The sequence below is a fragment of the Lissotriton helveticus genome, chromosome 4_1 (assembly GCF_964261635.1).
Source record: "Lissotriton helveticus chromosome 4_1, aLisHel1.1, whole genome shotgun sequence".
Taxonomy (NCBI): Eukaryota; Metazoa; Chordata; class Amphibia; order Caudata; family Salamandridae; genus Lissotriton; species Lissotriton helveticus.
This window is the reverse complement of record NC_136063.1, coordinates 2,068,176,344-2,068,196,247: the sequence shown is the minus strand read 5'-3', so window position 1 is coordinate 2,068,196,247 and position 19,904 is coordinate 2,068,176,344. Positions and strand designations below refer to the sequence as shown.

At 44.4% G+C, this 19,904-nt stretch overlaps 1 protein-coding gene across 3 annotated transcripts in view; it reads right to left on the bottom strand.

Annotated features, from left to right (window-relative positions):
• The window catches only part of XIAP (X-linked inhibitor of apoptosis), a 541,325-nt gene that overhangs the window by 475,969 nt on the left and 45,452 nt on the right, over window positions 1–19,904 (bottom strand). Inside the window, exon 2 of one of the 3 annotated variants that reach the window (XM_078688748.1) lies at window positions 362–410. The exons of the other annotated variants lie outside the window; for them this stretch is intronic. The gene's annotated coding sequence lies outside the window, so the exon portion shown is untranslated. The remainder of the gene's footprint in view (window positions 1–361; window positions 411–19,904) is intronic. 3 annotated transcript variants of the gene reach the window in all.

Sequence of the window (19,904 nt, the reverse complement as noted above, 5' to 3'; positions counted from 1 at the left end):
CCAAACATTAAACTCCACAAACAATTTCCAAGCATACAAAAAACATGAGAAATTTTAACTGTATTCCCTTGGTTACAAGATCTCTTCGATGCAACTGAATATTTAAACAATTAGCATCAACATATCCGCTTGATTGTTGCCATGTTGCCAACCCCAAAAAAGAATAATAAACTTCGAATACAGCAGTTTGTATACAAAAGCTCTTAAAAACGATTCCATACATGGTTATCTGCAATTACCGAAAATGTTCCAGTAAATCTGTAGGGACCGGAATACACAGGAGACTATTTTAACAACGTGTTACAGTGACAGCAATTTTAGTCTGGCAAAAACAATGAGCAACTGCAACGTAAATGGTTACCGTGGGCGTGAAGACTGAACGCAGAACGCACAGGGTTAATTCCGTATACCTGCAATTTTACATAAAAAACAAGGTTTTAACAAACGACGAACCTATTTAAGCGTTCACTATATTAGTAGTGTGAAGTTTTGACTTATGTAGGCTTATCAGGAGTTTAAGTGTAGAATCCCACACTCAAAGCAGACCGTGTGGCCAATAAATTACAAACATTTTCTGCTGTTGTACATTAACCACCTGAGATTTCTTACTGTGATTTTAGTATGTGGCCTTCAGGGATACAGCCTAATGTCTGCAGTTGCATATACCCGTAGTTTTCCAAGTGGGACTTGAGCCTGTGACAAGCTGGCTAAACGTGTACATATGCAGTCAGTTATCAATCCATGAACTATCTTAAGGATTTGAAACCGTGAACTGAAGATTCCATGTGGAATTTTGCATTACGCCTTTGAACTGGCGACTCTTTTCAATTACGTTTTGCATCATACAGGGATTTCTCATGTTTTACTATGAAATAAGATGGAGTATTTTCCCTCTCTCCTCTTGTTCTGTTAATAGCGTTTCTCATACTGCACACTAAAAACTGCCAAATGTATTGGCGCTATCAGGATGAGTCCCCACCAGTGTTAAAAACCACAGATTTTTCCTATTTTCTTCTACTACAAAATTATATTTTCATTCTTTTCCATTATTCCTGGTAACATTGTGTTAATGGGGTTCTCATACAGCACATTATCGGTGATGGTTTATTGGTTCTAGGGAGAAGATACCCAACTGGTTTTATGCCTTAGAAAACATCCAGTTTTTTTTTAGCAGTTTGATTAATTTCTCTATCACCTTTGGAACGTTATGTCCCCTGGAATGCAGTTTTTTCTCTCATTTATTACTAGATGTTTTAATTGTATGCAATTATCTTTCTTTCCATTATTTTCTCTAGTCCAGCTTTCTTTCATTGCATGCTCATTTCTCTTCTCTAGCCACTTATTGCTTTCGGTTGTCTTTGTGTCAAATGTGAACGAAATGGGTGCTGGATACAGAACATATGGAGCAGAATCATTTCTACAGAGAAACTGATTTTGCGCTCCCAGTCTTTGTACGGAGGACACAGGCCAGGATCAGTGCCCGTTTGAAAGTAACATCTCTACACCCACACTCACCCTGTACTGCAAATTTCACAAAAATAAATATTCCCTCCAAAGATGTATACAAACACGCATACTTGCAGGCACCTGCTCTACACACCTGCATAAGCACATACACATGCTACAGACACACTGCGCAGACAGGCCTGCAGATAAACACACCTCACAGGTAACCAAACCACATGCACACCTAAAGACATGCACACAAACGTTTCCAAATACACACTTGGTGCAAACTCATACAGACATTTAATCTACACACACTTCCTGCAGAGACACCCCGTGCTTGCACAGACACACAAATCCCTTGCAGAGAGACACATCCTCAGCCTATGAAGCCACGGCAAACCAGCCACCCCAATCACAAAGCCTACTGCTTTGAGTGCAGTATGTGTTAAAACTTGGGTTACTGGTTGACGGGTGTGCAAGCCCAGGTCAAACAGCAACAACAATCCTAGTCCGGGTAAGGCACAAGCAAACCTCAAATCAACCTGTGCTCAGCCTATGGTAGCTTGGCATAGAACACTTAGGCTTAACTTAGAGGCAATGTGTAACACAGTTGTGCAACACATCAAACATTGAAAAAACCACAAAAGGATCCCACACCAAGTTATAAAAATAGAGCAAATGTAATTAATAAAACAAGACCACAACGGCAAAAATCTAATCAGTACAACCGGAGTTATGAATTTTTAAAGAATAAACTGCAATATAGCACCTAAAAGCATAAATCCCCAACCGCGGCTTTCTAATCACACTTGGCCGTGTCAAAGTCAAAGGTTCAAGCTGACCTAGATTAATCCAGCTGAAGTTTTACCTTCTCACGTTTTCAACCAAGAGTTCCGTTTGCATTGGAGACAGTCATCGGGAGGAAGAGAGGTGTCACAGATAAGAAGGCTGGAGCTTCGCACTGGTGGTCCCCTGCGGGCTGTCAATGTTGCTGTGGGAAGAGTAGGGCTGGTAGAGGCTCGTGCTGATTTTCGTGCGAGCGACGTGGTCCCCATGTGAAGGGGCCATTGGTCGCAAAGAGGTCAAAAGCTTGATTTAAAGAGCTCGAGATCCACACCAAGGGTCCAGGACCTGAGAGGCATCGCTAGGGCATCAGGAACTCGCTGAAGACGTGTCAAGGAGCTGTTGGGGAGCCTTTTATGTCCCTGATGCTCAGATCAGGAGGCCAGCAGACTAGCCCTTGGAGTCATTCTGGGATCCTGGATTCAAAATGTAGTTGCAAGTTCAGCTCTTCTCAGGCAAGAAGGCAGCAGGCCAAGGCAGCAGTTCCTTTAGAGCAGTAGTCCAGCAGAGTGGCAGTCCTTGTAGCAGCACAGCAGTCCTTCATCCTGGCAGAGAACCACAGGTTCAGAAGTATACTGCAGAGTTGGTGACTGGTCCTTCTTTTACACAGTTGTGGCCTTGAAGGGGAATAAGGCATCTCCAATATTATGCTATGGGGAAGATAGGCCTTTCCGTAGTAAAAAACAAAAACAAAAAACACAAATGTATTTGTTTTTCACTAGCAGGAACTTAAAACTACATGTCCCACTTTTTCAATACACTGCCCCTTTGGGGTTGTCAATGGCCTACAAAATTGGTGACATATGTATCAAAAAGGAAGGCTTAGGCATGGAATTTATTTTGCCAGGTTGAAATGGCAGTGTAAACTGCCCACACAGGCTCTGCATTGGCAGACCTGATGCATGTTTAAAGAGCTACTAAAGTGGGTGGCACAATCAGTCCTGCAGATCTACTATTATCATTTAATTTACGGGCCCTGGGGACATGTACTGTCACTTAACATGGGACTTACATGTAAATTAAATATGCAAATTGGGTATAAGTCAATTCTACCATGTTTTAAGGAGACAGCATAAGTTATTTAGCACTGGTTAGCAGTGTTTTTAGTGCACAGAGTCCCAAGGCCAACAAAAAAGAATTCAGCAAAAAGCGGAGGGCAAAGACAAAAAGTGTGGGGATGACCCAGAAGAAAGAGTCAGGACCAATTGTACGTATATAACGATGAGTGAGCACTGAGCGGCAAGGGAGATTTGTTTGTCAAACTCCCTGTGTGTGTGGAGTTGTTAAAGTCTTATGGGTTGGGAGTACAAAGACTTACTATGGGAACAGGGGGAGAGTTTTGAGGAGAGGGTCGGGAGTGCTGGCCTTTAAGGGGAGGTGAGGATGGGAGAGGATGCTGCAGATCTTGCATAAAACACTGAAGGATGAGTGCTTGAGTGGGATCAGGATATCGGGGGAGGAGTGATTTGTAACAGTCAGTTGAATAAAGGAGCGAATACTGGGATGTCTGTTGCACTGAGGGTGGCCTGGACTGCTTTACACAGAATGCGATGGAGACATGCAGACAAGACAAAAGGGAGGGCAAAGCTATAAATCAGTACTCAATTACCCTCTGAGACAGATTCACCACCAAGTCCATGATTAAAGAGAGGCAGCAAAGTAAGACAGTCTCAATACCCATAGTAACACGCACAAAGACTGCAAATAGAAAGCAACGAACACATAAACGCTCTCTAACAACAAAAGTGAAGACCAGCTTTTACTTTAATATTAACTTAAGTTTCCACTATTTTGCTCTTACTGCTCATGTCACTAAAATTAAAATATATCTTTCCTGGTACAGCTATGATCTTATCCAATGTGTCTGTAAGTATTAAAGCGAATAGGCAGGCTTTGCTCAAGACTGCTCAGTCTAGCAGCTCACAGAGGAAAAGAATCTCCTCTAGCCACAGGCTGAACAACCCCCATTAGTATCATCCATGCTCTCTAGCCCCTCGTGGCTGTTCACTACTACTTTCGAGGTTTCTTGCTACTGCCTGCCTTTAAATCAGGATCTCTCTCCATGTCCATTGTTCTTCACCACATTTGACTTTAACTCACCACTGTCTCTCCCCATCCTTTCACCGCCCTGTCCAAACAAAGGGCTCTCAGGCAGCACCCCACACTAGCGGCGTTGTACAGCTAGAAACGTAAGACTGCTGAGAAAGTCCCAGGGTCTGGCTATAAGTACTGTTGGGAGAACAACCTCGGTGCTGTATATTCTATGCTGCTTGAAATCGTTGTGTTAGCTGTAGTTTCCTTTATTGCAGGCTTTGTTAGGTTTTTAGAAAATACAGCTGCATCTTCACAAATATGGGTTTCTCGAAGTCCAATAAACTAGTAGCCTTTAGCCATGCTCGACAAACATATTTGCCTTGAAATGGAACAGAGAAGAGCACGAGGTATTTTCGAATGTTAGCAAGCGCCATTGTTTACTTACGCTGCTTGCTGAAAACCTGCCCCTTTCCTGAGGTTTTAGCACAGGGAGGGATTACAGGGGACGCTGGAGACTGCAAAAACAATGCTAGGATTTCAGCCATACGAGCTCATTCATCCAAATCCTAAAACCCTTCTGCCTCAAGTATCAGAGTCAATGGGCAGCTTGTGGGTACAGATGAGAGGGCTAGGGTGAACAAAGAACTGGGAAGTGAGTCAAGATACAGGGAGAAATAAGAGGACCCAGGAACTCCACGTGTCCCCATCACTTACCAGACCATGTTGGAGGTGTGCTTTGGGGAGTTACATTGTTCTCCACTACCCACACCCTAATGCGCTGTTAAAATTCTTTTGGAGTCTGAGGCGCAAGTTACTCTCTTGGCGAAAACAAGGGCAAGCTAGCTTTATAATCAACAGGAAGAAATAGTTAGCTCAGGATTCCCATAACCAAATCAGAGCGCACATTCAAATCGAGGGCTTCTGGCCAATCAAAGGCCTTCCTATAATTTCCATGTTGATGGGATATATTTCTGCCACTCCGATTGGCTGCAAGCACACAAAGTGGCACTGCTTTTTTTGTCATTGTAATTCTCGTTCTTAGTTATCTACCAGACAAAACAGACTATAAAACTCTGGCATCGGGAGATGTACATTCCACATCTCTGAGATCACATCTAATAATCCTAATATTACTTTAAAACAGTGACCAGAGGTAGATCCATCACCTCCACAGCCACATTAATGGACTTCCCAATGGAGTACAAACTGGTAAACTATAGTAATCTGCACTCAGATACGAGTGGTCACCATACTTATATTATTAGCAATAACATCAGGGCAGAAACCATCTGGTCTCACAATACAACATTGGTTCTAATTAAGAAGCAATTCAAATCAATGTCATGAAAACATAACTATTGTGTTTGCCTAGGTACAGAGACCCGTATAAATAAGAAATTTTTAGGAGCAATTAGCAAACGCAATTAACGACATTACAGCTTGAAGTTCAAATCCATCCGGTGCACTTTGATTTTGCCTGCCAAACATCAGGACCAGAAAGCAGTACAGTTTAGCATATTAGACCGCTCTCAGCTAAAACTAAGCAAATTATACAATACAGATTCAAGTAACCTATTACTATAGTACTTATAAATACCTCAGTGGAGTAATAAAAGCTAATAGACGGGAGTTCCCTATAATTTATACTACAGACAAGAAGTGCTGCAAGACTGGCCAAGTGCCCAGACGAAACTTAACCAGTAAAGACAAATGTAGCTGATAAAAAGTAAAGCGCCTATCTTCCTGGAGAGACTTAAAGCTTACAAATGGCTATTGTAGTGTAGTTCCTATATGCCGAATAAGGTCTGCGCATTGGAATAACATACACTATGGATTTGACATAGGACTGAGGTCCGTATGTCTTCATCGAGTATATTAAACTTAATTGTGTGTGTGCCAGCTAACTCAGGGGTTACTAGAAACTTTTTCGAATAAACAAGAAGGGATTATTTATATTTATTTTATTTATTGAATATGTATTGCGCACAGCTACCCAACAAGGGTTTCCCGGCGCATGAGCAAACGAAGAGAGAGAGCTTGCAGGTCCTGAGGATGATCTATTGATCAAACAACCAAGTTTTCAGGTTTCTGCGGAAGTGGAAATAGTCGGTTTCTTTACGTAAACTCACGGGGAGTGTATTCCAAATAGACGGGCCCAGGTATGAAAAGGATCTTCCACCTATTCTAGACCGTTTGAACCTAGGCACAAAGAAATTACCTAGAGCTTCGGATCTTAAACATCGGGATGGTTTGTAAGGATGGACTAGGGCCTTAAGATATTGAGGAGCAGTGCCAAGTTTGATTTTGAACATATAGCTCAGGGCTTTGAACTTAATCCGGTTCTCCACCCTGAGCCAATGTAAATCTCAGAGGTATCCAGAGATGCTAGGGGTCTTAGGGATTTTGCAGAGTAGACTTGCAGATTAGTTTTGAATTAGCTGCAGTCTCCAGACCACGACTTTATTTGACCCTAGGTAAAGGATGTTGCCGTAGTCTAGTCTCGACGTGATTAGTGCATGTACTACAGTTTTTTTAGTGCAGCCTGGTAACATCCATAGTATTTTCCGTAGCCATTTCAGAATAGTGAAGCATAGTGCCGTCACTTTGACTGTATGTTGGTGCATAGACAATGTGTCATCAATAATGACACCAAGGTTCCGAACGTGACTGATAGGTTTTGGGAGGTTACCCATTTATGCTGGCCAGTGGGAAAGCTGCCAAAGATCTTTCTGTTTGCCCAGAATGAGGACCTCCGTCTTCTCCCCATTTAATTTCAACTGATTGCGAGTCATCCAATTGGAGATATTGCTAAGGCCTAATTTGAGATTAGAGGGTTCCTGGGGATTGGAGTTTGTGAGGGAAAAGATAATTTGTGAATCGTCTGCATACGAAAATAAAGTTAGTCCAGCTTGGTCAGCTAAGTCCGCTAGAGGTCTGACTTAAAAATTAAACAGTAGTGGGCTGATTATTGATCCCTGGGGTACTCCGTGAGGTGCGGTGTAGGTTTGGGAGCGGGATGTGTTAGACATGATTTGGAAAGTGCGACTGTCCAGGAAAGAAAAAATCCAATCAAGGGCTGACCCGCCAATTCCAGAGTTTTTCAACGTATGCAATAGCCATTTATGCGAGATGTGTTGAACGCCGCACTGAGATCCAACAGAATCAGTGCGACGGTCTGGCCTTCATCTAAAAGTTGACGGAGTTTTTCAGTAACTCCAATTAATGTTGTCTCAGTCGAGTAGCCAGATCGAAAACCGGATTGAGAAGGGGGAAGAGAGTTGTTGTTCTCAGCGAAATGCGATAGTGAAGTGTAGACATGTCTTTCAAGAATTTTGGAAGAAGTTGGTAAAAGAGAAATAGGTCTATAATTTGTCAATACCTCGGGGTCCGCCGTAGGCTTTTTTAAAAGGGGACTCACTATTGCGTGTTTCCACCGAGCTGGTAGATGGATTGTGAAAGTGAAGCATTTAGCGTGTTCAAAATTACCTGCAAGTGAGGGGTATCAAGTTGTTTTATAATGGTAATGGGTAGGGGGTCATTAGTCTCCGACAACCGCTTAAACATGACAACTTTGTTTCCCCTAGAATCGGAACAATATCTTCAGAGTCGTGGAAACAATAGATAACTATTTCACTCAGTCAATCGTGCATGCTTCGCTTTTACAGACTTGCATAGAAATAGAGAGACGGGCGTTTCAATAAAAAGGGTTTATTGAACGGTCTTATTTCTCATGCAAGAGATATGAACTGCTACAATCGTTAGACAAAGTGTGAAGTATAATGCTTACAGCGTAAACAATATAAAATAATACTGTAATAGCATTGTCTGTTGCTATGACATATATAAAAATACATACATAAATAACCAAGGATGTGGAATTCCTATAGCCCGACGCCCGGGACATATTGTTTGGGGTCAAGGGCAACAAGTTTTCATGTGTTATTTGTCCTTGGGACAAGTAGGTCCAACCCCCTACATCACACACCCTTTCACTGCCAGTTTACAGTACCACATTATTGATAAGGGTAAGGCATTGTCTGCAGTTAAGGTAACATTTGTGCCCATGTGTTAATGCTGTTCAAACTTGTATTTATGGTGCCTTAATGCAAAACCTTTATTTTTAGGGTGAGCGATCTAAGTACATGTTGTAAGCTCAGACTGTACTACTGACAGTGGTTCCAGTATAAAAATGTGTATACACGTTTTCAATGTTTAGCTATATGAGGCTATGTATACTGCTCCCAGAATGCTCTGATTAGATGCAAACATATGCATATGCTTGAAAGCAAGATTGATTATTCTTTGCTTTCAAAATAAAATGTTCACAAAAAAATGCAAAAACATGTTTGCTAAACTCTAACATTTAGGTACTGTTTTTTTGCAGCATCATTTGGTAAAATGTGTTGATGTATGGTAGTAGTTCCCAAAAATATTCCTAATGGATAATCAGTGTAACCAGTTTTAATAATATTATGGGAAACATAAAAATAAACAAGCATTGTGAAAGCCGATTGATCTGAAATTGTTGGTCAGCCTTGGTTTTGTCAATGCGCGACATGTTTTTGCATGGTTTTTGTAAAACCTTATTGGTGTGGGAGCTGCTGGGCCCTCATCATTAAAACAAACATTGGCAAAAGCAAAAATAATTTTGGCCTCAAAAAGCACACATTGCCACAGTAGTTCTTGGCACTGAACAAAACCACTGTGTCGATTATGCTCCTTGTGAAAAAAACAGATGATGTGATCACTCACAGGGAAGCTAGAGGATAGACAGAATGCTAATAAATACAAAAGGTCATGGTTAACACCAGACCAAGTTAGGGGCCCAATTATTAAATAAAGGCTCAAAAGTGCACTCATCTCCCTGCATTAAGTGCAGATATGCAACTTTCGTGAATTCACAGAACTTTACAGAAGTAGGCCAAGAAATAGTACTCCTAGAAAATATTTGTTAACTGCATTTTAGCATGAGCAAATATGCAGGTGTATATTTGCTCATGCGAAAATATGAGTGTTAGCAAATTCACTTTCCCTCTAACCACTTTTTTCCCCAATCCTGGAAGAAATTTTATGTCTGCCATTGTCAGGAGTAAATCCCCAACCTTTTTCAGTATGCGAAAAGATTAGAGAAGAGTTGATGATAACCCATAGAACATGCAAGTTAGTAGGTTTGCACATAGCATTCCAACCCTGGAACGGTTTACCATTACCTTCAGCGCCAGTATGTAGATCTGCGGAAACGTGGCAATATAAGTGAATTACTGGTATTCAAACCCTACTATGGAAGGAGCCCTGGCATAATCAGAGAGGGTATTTAGGAGCTCTTATATAATGAGATTCCTGCCATAATTTGTCACCGCATTACATGGCACAAAAGGGACAAGTGTATTCTGTTACAGGACAAGTAGATTGATGAGGCAACCTGCCCAATGGACAAGTAGATATTTCATTAAATTCCACACCCCTGAATAACACAGGCTAAAATACTCTAATGGTGCTTCTAAAATACGCCTACCCCAGTGTACCGTAACTAAGTCTAGTACGAGGGAAGTAGTAGGTGCTGCTTTAGCATAGGTTTAGTTTTGCCAAGATTTGCCAAAGGTTTCTCTAGGTTCTAATCAGCTCCATACCTTAGAATGAGAGAGGTTGGTATCTCTTTCCCGGGACTCGATTTCCCAACACCCCGCAAAGGGAGTCAGAAACACTGGAGCTGGATTCTCAGCAGGACGACGACAGCATCTAGTCAGTGCGTCAGCTGGGGAGTTGGCTAACTTTAGTACTTGCTGTGGTGAGCTGCGTCGTGCAAGTAGGTAGTCGAACTGCACCGAACTACACTGTGCTTTGCCATAGCAAGTGAAGGTATATTTATACCTTGAAGGTGTTTATAATGCCAGTATTGACATAGAAGTCGGGCATATGAACATCATGAATGAACCCTAAAGGAATAGATGTTCATGCATAATAAATGAGTTCTTGGAGAAATCAATATCCAAGCAAGGGGAAGTCCCCAACGGCTTAAGAGTCTGGTTTTTCAAGAACTCGTTGTGATGTAGATGAACGGATGGAAGTAGCCATGCCTTTATTTGGGTAGCATGGACTATGCCTAAATAAGGACTGGATTTCTATGCCTATATAAGGGCCTTGTGAAATATACCTACAGAAGGGCATGAATTGGGAAATGCATACAGAATCTAAATCGATACACAACACTATGTGGGCAACTAGCATTGATATTCTCAAGTACAACTGTAAGGCAGGTCAGCAAGCATGTGCTAGTATGACTATCATAAATATTTATACAGTATTATGACCAAGGTCACAGATGCACATCCACCCATAAAGTCCTTCAGATACATGCCCTACCAGACAAGAGTCATCTAGTCTTCTTCAACTGCAAAAAATCCAAGCATCGGCTAAGGGATTCTCCTGGCACACAGAAGTCAAGAGTTGAGGTCTTGTTATCAACAGCACTTTATTGGGTTTTCATTACTCCAAATTCGTGCTTGCCTTTGAGGTTGCTGAAGCAGCTTATAAACCCTTGGATCCATAATGTCCCAAACACACAATAGCCACAGATATATGGAACTAGGTGAGCCAAACCTTATGGGCTCTAGCATGAACTTTCTAGGATAACATCTGAATTAGTGACCCTTAATGTGCATGAAATAAGGGGACTGTACTAACGTGAGCACACCATGATAATCAGTGATGTATTTTCAACACCTGTTGACTAATACCACACTAATAACTGCTTGGCATTCTCGCATCCCTACCACTATTCAATACAACAATGCACAACAAGGATATAATCAAATTAGTCGAGTTGATACTCAAGCGCACTTGTTGGCTTTTGGGTCATTGACTCCGGTGACAAACTCTCAAATACTCTAGATGCTCCTCCGAAAATAAAATAAGAATTACTAATTTTATATTTATAGCCCTGATGAAGACTGTAACAGCAACAGATGAAACACATGTTGGTAACCTCTAAAGGCAAGGGCAGATTTGGAGTAATGGAATCCCAATAAAGAATTGTTGAAACAACAACCTCAACTCTTGACTTGTGTCCCCGGAGAACCCCTTCAATGATGCTTGGCTTTTTCAAAATGAGAAAGACCAGGTGGCTCTTCCTCCTCCCGAGCACCAGATAATACTGGACATTAACCAAATAAGATTGAACTTTTGTATTAACTTGCGACATACTGAGGTTGTGTGCGCCTGGTCTCACAGCCATCCAAATTGTTTATTTTCGGTTCTATATGAGTAGGCTGCACAACCAATCCCAACGGAACAACTTAGCGACTACTGTTACTAATACCATGTCAGAGTTGCAAGATAGAGAGAAAATGGTGGAGGAGCTTTTCAGCAATTTAAGAGCACGCGTAACAATCCCTACTAGAATGATCAGAAATAAGTGAGCAGTCAAAATGTTAGGATGCGATCACCTTAAAACAAGACATGGAAATCAAAAGAATCCCGAGGGAATTGTGTGCGCAAATCTTTCCCACATATGATGATCTCAAGGAAGATCTCTGAATAAGATGGGGAAAAAGAATTGACAAATAATTCTATGAATCAAATGGAAATATTTCTCATTAATTCGTAGAGAAAAGTCAGCAAATTACCAAAAGAAATTAAGGATATTGAAAAAGAAATCAAAGAGATGAACTTACTTGACACCACAAATAAGTGATTTTGAAGGAAATACTAAAGAAACATCAGTGAGAGAAAGTTGCGCAAAGCAAGATAAAAGGGAGAAGAATGATTACCAGGGAGGTAGAGAGTATTCACATATGCAAGCAGGTTTGATCACCTAATAAACAAACAATTACGGAAAGTACAGAAATCTCAGTAGACAGCCAGCAATCACTCATCTAGTGAACAATCAAGTGATAGCAAAAGTAATCCAGACCCAGGGGGCGGTACATCAGATCAAGGGAAAAATCATTTTTGGGAGGAACTAAGGCACATATGGATGGGCAATCTGAAGGTCAATACACGTCCAATCAATCAATCAATCAATCAGTGGCACTTATAGAGCGCGCTACATACCCGTAGGGTCTCAAGGCGCTGGGGGGGGGGGGTGCCGCTACTGCTCGAACAGCCAGGTCTTCAGCTTCTTCCTGAAGGAGAGGTGGTCTTGGGTCAGGCGCAGGTCGGTCGGGAGGGAGTTCCAGGTCTTGGCGGCCAGGTAGGAGAAGGACCTTCCTCCCGTAGTCGCTCTTCGGATGCGGGGGACGGCGGCGAGGGCGTGGTTGGCTGATCGGAGGTGGCGTTTGGGAGCGTAGAAGTTGACTCGGCTGTTGAGGTAGCTCGGGCCTTGGTCGTGTAGGGCTTTGTGTGCGTGGGTGAGGAGGCGGAAGGTGATTCTTTTGTTGACGGGGAGCCAGTGAAGGTCTCTCAGATGTCCGGAGATGTGGCTGGTTCGTGGGATGTCGAGGATGAGTCTGGCTGAGGCGTTCTGGATCCGCTGGAGTCTCTTCTGGAGCTTGGCGGTGGTACCGGCGTAGAGGGCGTTGCCGTAGTCCAGTCGGCTGGTGACGAGGGCCTGGGTGACGGTCTTCCTGGTCTCGGTGGGGATCCACCAGAAGATCTTCCGTAGCATGCGTAGGATGTTGAAGCACGACGAGGAGACGGCGTTGACTTGCCTGGTCATAGAGAGGGAGGAGTCCAGGATGAAGCCCAGGTTTCGTGCATGGTCTGTCGGTTTGGGTGCGGTGCCCAGGGCGGGAGGCCACCAGGAGTCGTCCCAGGCGGAGGGTGAGGAGCCCAGGATGAGAACCTCCGTCTTGTCCGAGTTCAGCTTCAGGCGGCTGGTCGTCATCCACTCGGCTACCTCTTTCATCCCTTCGTGCAGGTTGGCTCTGGCGGCGGCGGGGTCGTGGGTCAGGGAGAGGATCAGCTGGGTGTCGTCGGCGTAGGAGATTATGCTGAGGTTGTGTTTGCGTACGATGGCCGCGAGGGGACTCATGTAGACGTTGAAGAGGGTGGGGCTCAGAGATGATCCTTGGGGGACGCCGCAGATGACGTCGGAGGCCTCTGACTTGTACGGTGGTAGGCGGACTCTCTGTGTTCTGCCGTCGAGGAAGGAGATGATCCATTCCAGCGCCTTGTCCTGGATTCCGCTGTTGCCGAGGCGCCGTACTAGGGTGCGGTGGCAGACCGTGTCGAATGCCGCGGAGAGGTCTAGGAGGATGAGGGCCGCTGTTTCTCCATTGTCCATCAGGGCTCGGATGTCATCGGTGGCGGCGATGAGGGCGGTCTCGGTGCTGTGGTTGGCTCGGAAGCCGGACTGTGAGGGGTCGAGGGATCCGTTCGTCTCGAGGAAGGCGGCCATCTGTTTGTTGACGGTCTTCTCGATGACTTTGGCTGGAAACGGGAGGAGCGAGATGGGGCGGTAATTCTTGAGGTCGGTGGGGTCCGCTGTTGGTTTCTTGAGTAGAGCGCTGAGTTCGGCATGTTTCCAGCTCTCCGGGAAGATGGTGGTGTCGAAGGATGTGTTGATGATGTCTCGCAGGTGGGGTGCGATGACGGCGTCGGCCTTGTTGAAGACGTGGTGAGGGCAGGGGTCGGTCGGTGAACCGGAGTGGATAGAGTTCATCGTGCGGATGGTGTCTTCGGTGCTGATCGGGGTCCAGGCGTGGAGGGTGGTGGTGGGGGGTGGTTGATCGGTCTTGGTGTGCGTTGGTTGGTTGTTGAAGCTGTTGTGTATGTCCGCGATCTTGTTGTGGAAGTTTGACGCGAGGGAGTTGCAGAGGTCTTGCGATGGGGTGATGTCGTTGTTTCCTGCGCTGGGGTTGGATAGCTCTTTCACGATGTTGAAGAGTTCCTTGCAGTTGTGTGCGTTGTTGTCCAACCGGTCCTTGAATGCTGTTTTCTTGGCGGCGCGGATCAGCTGGTGGTGTTTCCGGGTGGCAGTTTTGAAGGAGGTCCTGTTGTCTGGTGTCGGTTCCCTTTTCCAGACTTTCTCCAGAGCTCGGCAGTTCTTCTTGGAGCTCTTGAGTTCATTGGTGAACCATGGGGCCTTCTTGCTGCCGGGTCTGCTAGGCGGGGTCCTCAGTGGGGCGAGTTCGTCCGCGCAGTTGCTGATCCACGTCGTGAGGTTGTCGGCGGCCTGGCTGGGGTTCGCTGAGCTGGCAGGAGGGTGCTGGCTCAGGGAGGTGGCGAGCTGGTGTGCTGTGATCTTGTTCCAGCTTCTGCGGGCCGCCTGTTGCTGGTGGTGGTGAGTCGTCGTTCTCTTGAAGGTGAAGTGGACGCAGCTGTGGTCCGTCCATTGAAGCTCAGTGGCGTGGCTGAAGTCAATGTCTGTGCTGGACGAGAAGACTGCGTCGAGTGTGTGTCCGGCGAGATGGGTGGGGGTGGACACCAGTTGCTTGAGTCCCAGGTTGGCGAGGTTGTCGAGCAGGGTGCTGGTGTTGCGGTCGTTGTTGTTCTCCAGGTGGAAGTTGAGGTCCCCGAGGAGGATGTAGTCGGCGGAGGGGAGGGCGTGCGGGCTGACGAAGTCGGCGATGTCCTCGCTGAATTGCGTGCGTGGTCCCGGGGGTCGGTAGATCAGGGTGCCTCTGAGGGTGGTGTTCGGGTTGGTGTGGATCTGGAAATGCAGGTGTTCGGCGCTGGTCAGGGTGTTGTCGGTGCTGGTTGTGAGGCGGATGGTGCTCCTGTGGACGATGGCGATGCCTCCTCCCGTCTGGTTGGCGTTTCGGTCCCTCCGGACGATCTTGTAGCCCTCTGGGATAGCGATGGCGATGTCAGGAGCTGAGGAGGTGTTCATCCAGGTCTCAGTGAGGAAGGCAACGTCAGGGGCTGTGGCGTCTAGGAGGTTCCAGAGTTCGATGGCGTGTCTGTGGACGGAGCGGGTGTTGAGCAGGATGCACTTGAGGTGGGTGCTGCTGGAGTTCGACTTGGCTGGTGTTGGTGCGAGGCAGGTCCGGGTGCAGGAGAACTTGCAGGCGTGGCAGCTGAAAGGTCCGTGGGTACGTCGTGGTGTGGCTTGGTGGCAGTCTGGGCGTCGGCCGGTGTTGAGTGCGCTGAGAGTGGCGGCTGAGTACGTCCTGCGGGTCGGTCGGGATCGTCGAGGTCCAGGGGTCCTGGCCCTGGGCGCGGTCCAGGCGCGGACGGGCGCAGACAGGCTTACCTTTGGCGCGCCTTCGGCGCACAATCGGCGCGCCCGCTGCGCGTTCGCACGGTCGCCATTTAAGGCGAAGTGCGCGGGTGGGCGGAGCAGCTGGGAGGCGGGAGCGGGGAGGGTTACAGAAGAGAAGAAAGGGGCGGGGACAAGAGGCGGTGGCGGGAAGGGAGGGCGGAGGACAACAAGGAAGGCAGAAACCCGGGTAAAAGGAGGATAAACAAAACAGGCACAAATCTGCGACCAAACAAGGGAAATAAGGGGAAAAATAACAAGTTACACGGAGTAAACTAAACAGGCACAACTATTAGGCAAAACAAGGGAAAAAGGAAAAAAAAAGGAGATACACGAAGTTTTGGAACTACAGGCACAAATGCTTGACAAAACAAACCCTGCTGCGGAGGCAGCCGGCAACCGGCAAAACGCGGCAGTAGCGAGGCAGAGGGCGGGCAGGGGCACACGCAGCAGCTGGTGGCCGTGCGGCGCGGGGGTGTCCCACAGGTCCCATTGAAAGACTAGACGAGTGAAAAAAACCAAAGGGGCCAATCAGGAGACAGGGCAGTAAGGCACACATGGTCTTGGACCAGGAAGAAATAAAAATTGGTGATATAAATAATACGAATATGGATGTGGTTGTTGTGAACTTGTCTGACAAATCTCGATCAGATGACATGAATAAAGTCCTTAAAAAAGGCCTCATTTTTTGTCCATCTGCAAATTTGAGTCTTGGTCTGGTTAAGTTTAACATTTACAAATGTGTGCATAGACTAAAACTTAAAAAGCATTTTGCCACACAAGACCCAGTAATCAAACCCAATAAGAGCGTAACAAAACGGAGTAACTTCTTGATACAAGATGCCATAGATACCACAATACTACTCTCCCTTACGTCGGAAGATGGGACGACGAATGTCAGGAAACTCCTATCACACCGTGATAAAAACATGGAACACAGTAGAGATAGTGGGCTCAAACCCAGATCGAGATGGACCTCGAATTTCCCTAATGATAACTGTTAATATGTTTTTTTTTAATGTATGTAAAGATGTGGATGTTATCGCCAATAGATATATGGCTAAGAAAATGACAGTCACTAACACTCTCACACCTGGAGAAGGAGTAGCACTTAAGTGCCTACAAGATGATGCACACCAATCAGGGAGGCAGATAAAGGGAGAAGTTTTGTAGTCATGAACAAAACTGACTACAACAATGAGATCTACTCCCAATTGAGCAATTTGAGCTGTTGCTCTTCCCTAGACACTAACCCGATACCACAAATCACAGCTATTACAAACCAAATCACAGCTATTACAAACCAAGATGTAAAAACCTGGTATGAGCAGGGTTACTGACATATGAAGAATACATGTTCCTCAAGATTGCCAAACCTTAGTTCCCATGTCTTTACACATTACCGAAAATACAAAAAAATGCACCCTTCCCCGCCCCCCCCCCCCCCAGGTAGACCGATTGTCTTTGGAATAGGGGGACCCACAGAACAGTTGTCACGGTTTGAGAACATCTTCTTACAACAGCTGTGCTCCACTTTACCTTCCTACAATAAATACACCAAACATCCTGAATATGATGAGTGATACTGGTTACATTGGATGTGGTGTCACTGTACACCAATACATTAACAGCGTGTAATGGTGGCAATCACACACTTTCTGAACACAAGACTGGCAGAATAACTATCACACACAGAACTGATACTCCAGGTGACACAACTAATACTGGACAACAACACATTTCTATTTGAAGGAAAGTGGTATCACCAAACAAGTGGAACTGCGATGGGTTCCAGATACGCTCCCTATTATGCCAACCTCTTCATGGTGGTTGGAGGAGCAGGTCTGGGGCCATAAGGTGTCTCACTGAATTGAATACATACATTATTGGGGAAGATACATTGATTACATCTTGATGATTTGGACAGAGTATGTAAAAGAATGACATGCTTTCAAATTGTATTAGGGTAATATGTACAGTATGCCATTTACAATCAACTTCAATCATCAGGAGATCTTGTTTGTGGATATAGAACTCTATACATGTGGTTCCCGACTTAAGAGTATGATGTTTAGAAAAGAGACATCTTGTCAAGCAGTGTGAAACGCGAACAGTGCTCATCCCAGACATCACCTCACAACGATACCGTATAGTGAAATGGTTAGAGCCAGGAGAAATTGTAGTTCTGACAGAGTACACTAAAAACCTGGATGACATCCAAACAAAGTTTCCTTATCGGAAGATATGGCAGTAAGGTCATCAACAAGGCATACAGGAGAGGGGTCAAACTAGATAGACATACCATACTCACCCATAAAAACCAAAGAAATAAGAATACACAGAGACCATGAAACCAATGTTATCCTCTGGAAGTAACATAGGTGATGTCAGCAGAGTCCTAAAACGACACTGGCGTCTGCTGAAAGAAGACAGCAATATTGTGCTGCATATTAACAGAAATCCGAGCTTTACCTTTCGGAAAGGGAAAAACTTGCAAGAACTGATCAGCCCGATGTACCCAGGCACCAAGACACGAGTAAACTGGCTCACTCCACACATGAAGGGCTATCACAAGTGTGGACAATGAACTATATGTAGATTAGCAAAATAAGTGACTATCTTTGAATACAACCACAGCCCCATGCACCATATTAATCATAAACTGCACAGCACATTTAGTGGTTTAGGTGTTAATATGCAAATGTAACCAGATCTATGTAGGTAGTACTATCAGAATAGTAAAATAAAAAGTGATGGAACATTTCCGAGTCATTACAAGGGGATCCAAAGCTCCCCTTTGCTCTACATAAACTTAGTTGTACCCGACAAGATCACCATAGGACCTTCCAGTTCCATGGTTTAGAAATGGTACAGCAAACCGAGAGAGGTGATAAAGGTAAACTAAATTAGAGATGTCAGAAAGCTATCCGGATCTTGCATCTCAAAGCAGTAGAAATGGATCTTAATATTGACCGGGAGCTGCATTATTTCTTGGGTGACAAAAAATTAAGAACGGATGAGATGAGTCACACAGCACGCTGTGAATTGTATCACCTCTGGTTATTTGGCAAATGTACTGTTAAGATGTGACAGTGGATATACTGCTAAAATCACGAATTTTAAAATAAAATGTATTTATCATGACAATGTATAGGGACTGATATTGTATCATCATACTGTTCCATATGTCATACTACTTTGGGAAACTATCCAATATTCTCTATTTTTGATAGTTAAGTGCTCTCTTATATTTTTCTTTCCTTTTGTGAACTTACTCGAATATACACTTATCACACTGAGATGACTCATCACTTACAATTATATATACAACATGTCTGATGAGCCTTACGGACCTTATCTTAACAATACATACAGAATAATACACAACGGATATGTGTATCATACTGACTGAAACCATGACTGTGGAGACAATTGCTGACAGAACTCGTATAGGATTTATTTTCACTTAGAACATAGCCCGGACACTTTTTACCGACTCTAATATATTCTAATAACACTAGACCACGTCTGTGGACCACGTCTGTGGAGAGAAATCGGTAACCGAACCATTGACGACGTTGTGTACTAAGAAAATCGGCTAGATCATATACTAATATATATCACAGTACAGGACGAATGATCACCTATTGGATGTCACTTCTTTGAAGCATTTTCCTTAACAATAACAACACACATGTATGTGTGCACTTTTTCGTATCCCAATAGATAACAGACCTGTAGAATACTATCATTATGAGGGTGGCATACACATGTTACATGTCCTTCGACCAGGTGTTTTTTATCAATTCAGCGTAATCTTAGGAGAATGATATCAATAAAAAAGAATTGGCGCCTTTTAACCGCTTCGCTGCTAGGACTTTCCCGCCCCCCAGTGCTAAGCCTTTTTATGGCTATTTGGGGTAGTTCGTGCTTAGGCCCCTGTAACTTTTTGACCACATAAGGTATAAACGCCAAATTTGCGTCCTTTTCTTTCAACATCATGGGTATTTTAAAGGTACCCAAGGTTTGTTGATTCACCTGGAGGGGCCCATAAATTAGCCAAAATGGGGCTACATTTTTGGAAAAATTGGAAAAAAGTGCTGCAGATGAAATTGTCTGTTTTGTTTCCCCTGCAAATGGTATCAACAAAGGGTTTGTGGTGCTGAAATCACCATCTTCCCAGTTTTCAGGGACTGACAGACTTTTGTCATAAAACCAAAAATGTTTCACAGTTTTGCCATTTTACTGGGACATATCCTATTTTTGCTATTTTTTATGCTTTCTACCTCCTTCCAGTTAATAGTAAAAATGGATATGAAAGCAATAATGGACCCTGGGAAGATCTACATTTCTGAAAAGTAGACAAAATTCAGAATTCAGCAAGAGGTCATTTGTGTAGATCCTTCAAGGTTTTCTTATAGGAACAAACAGTTGAAAA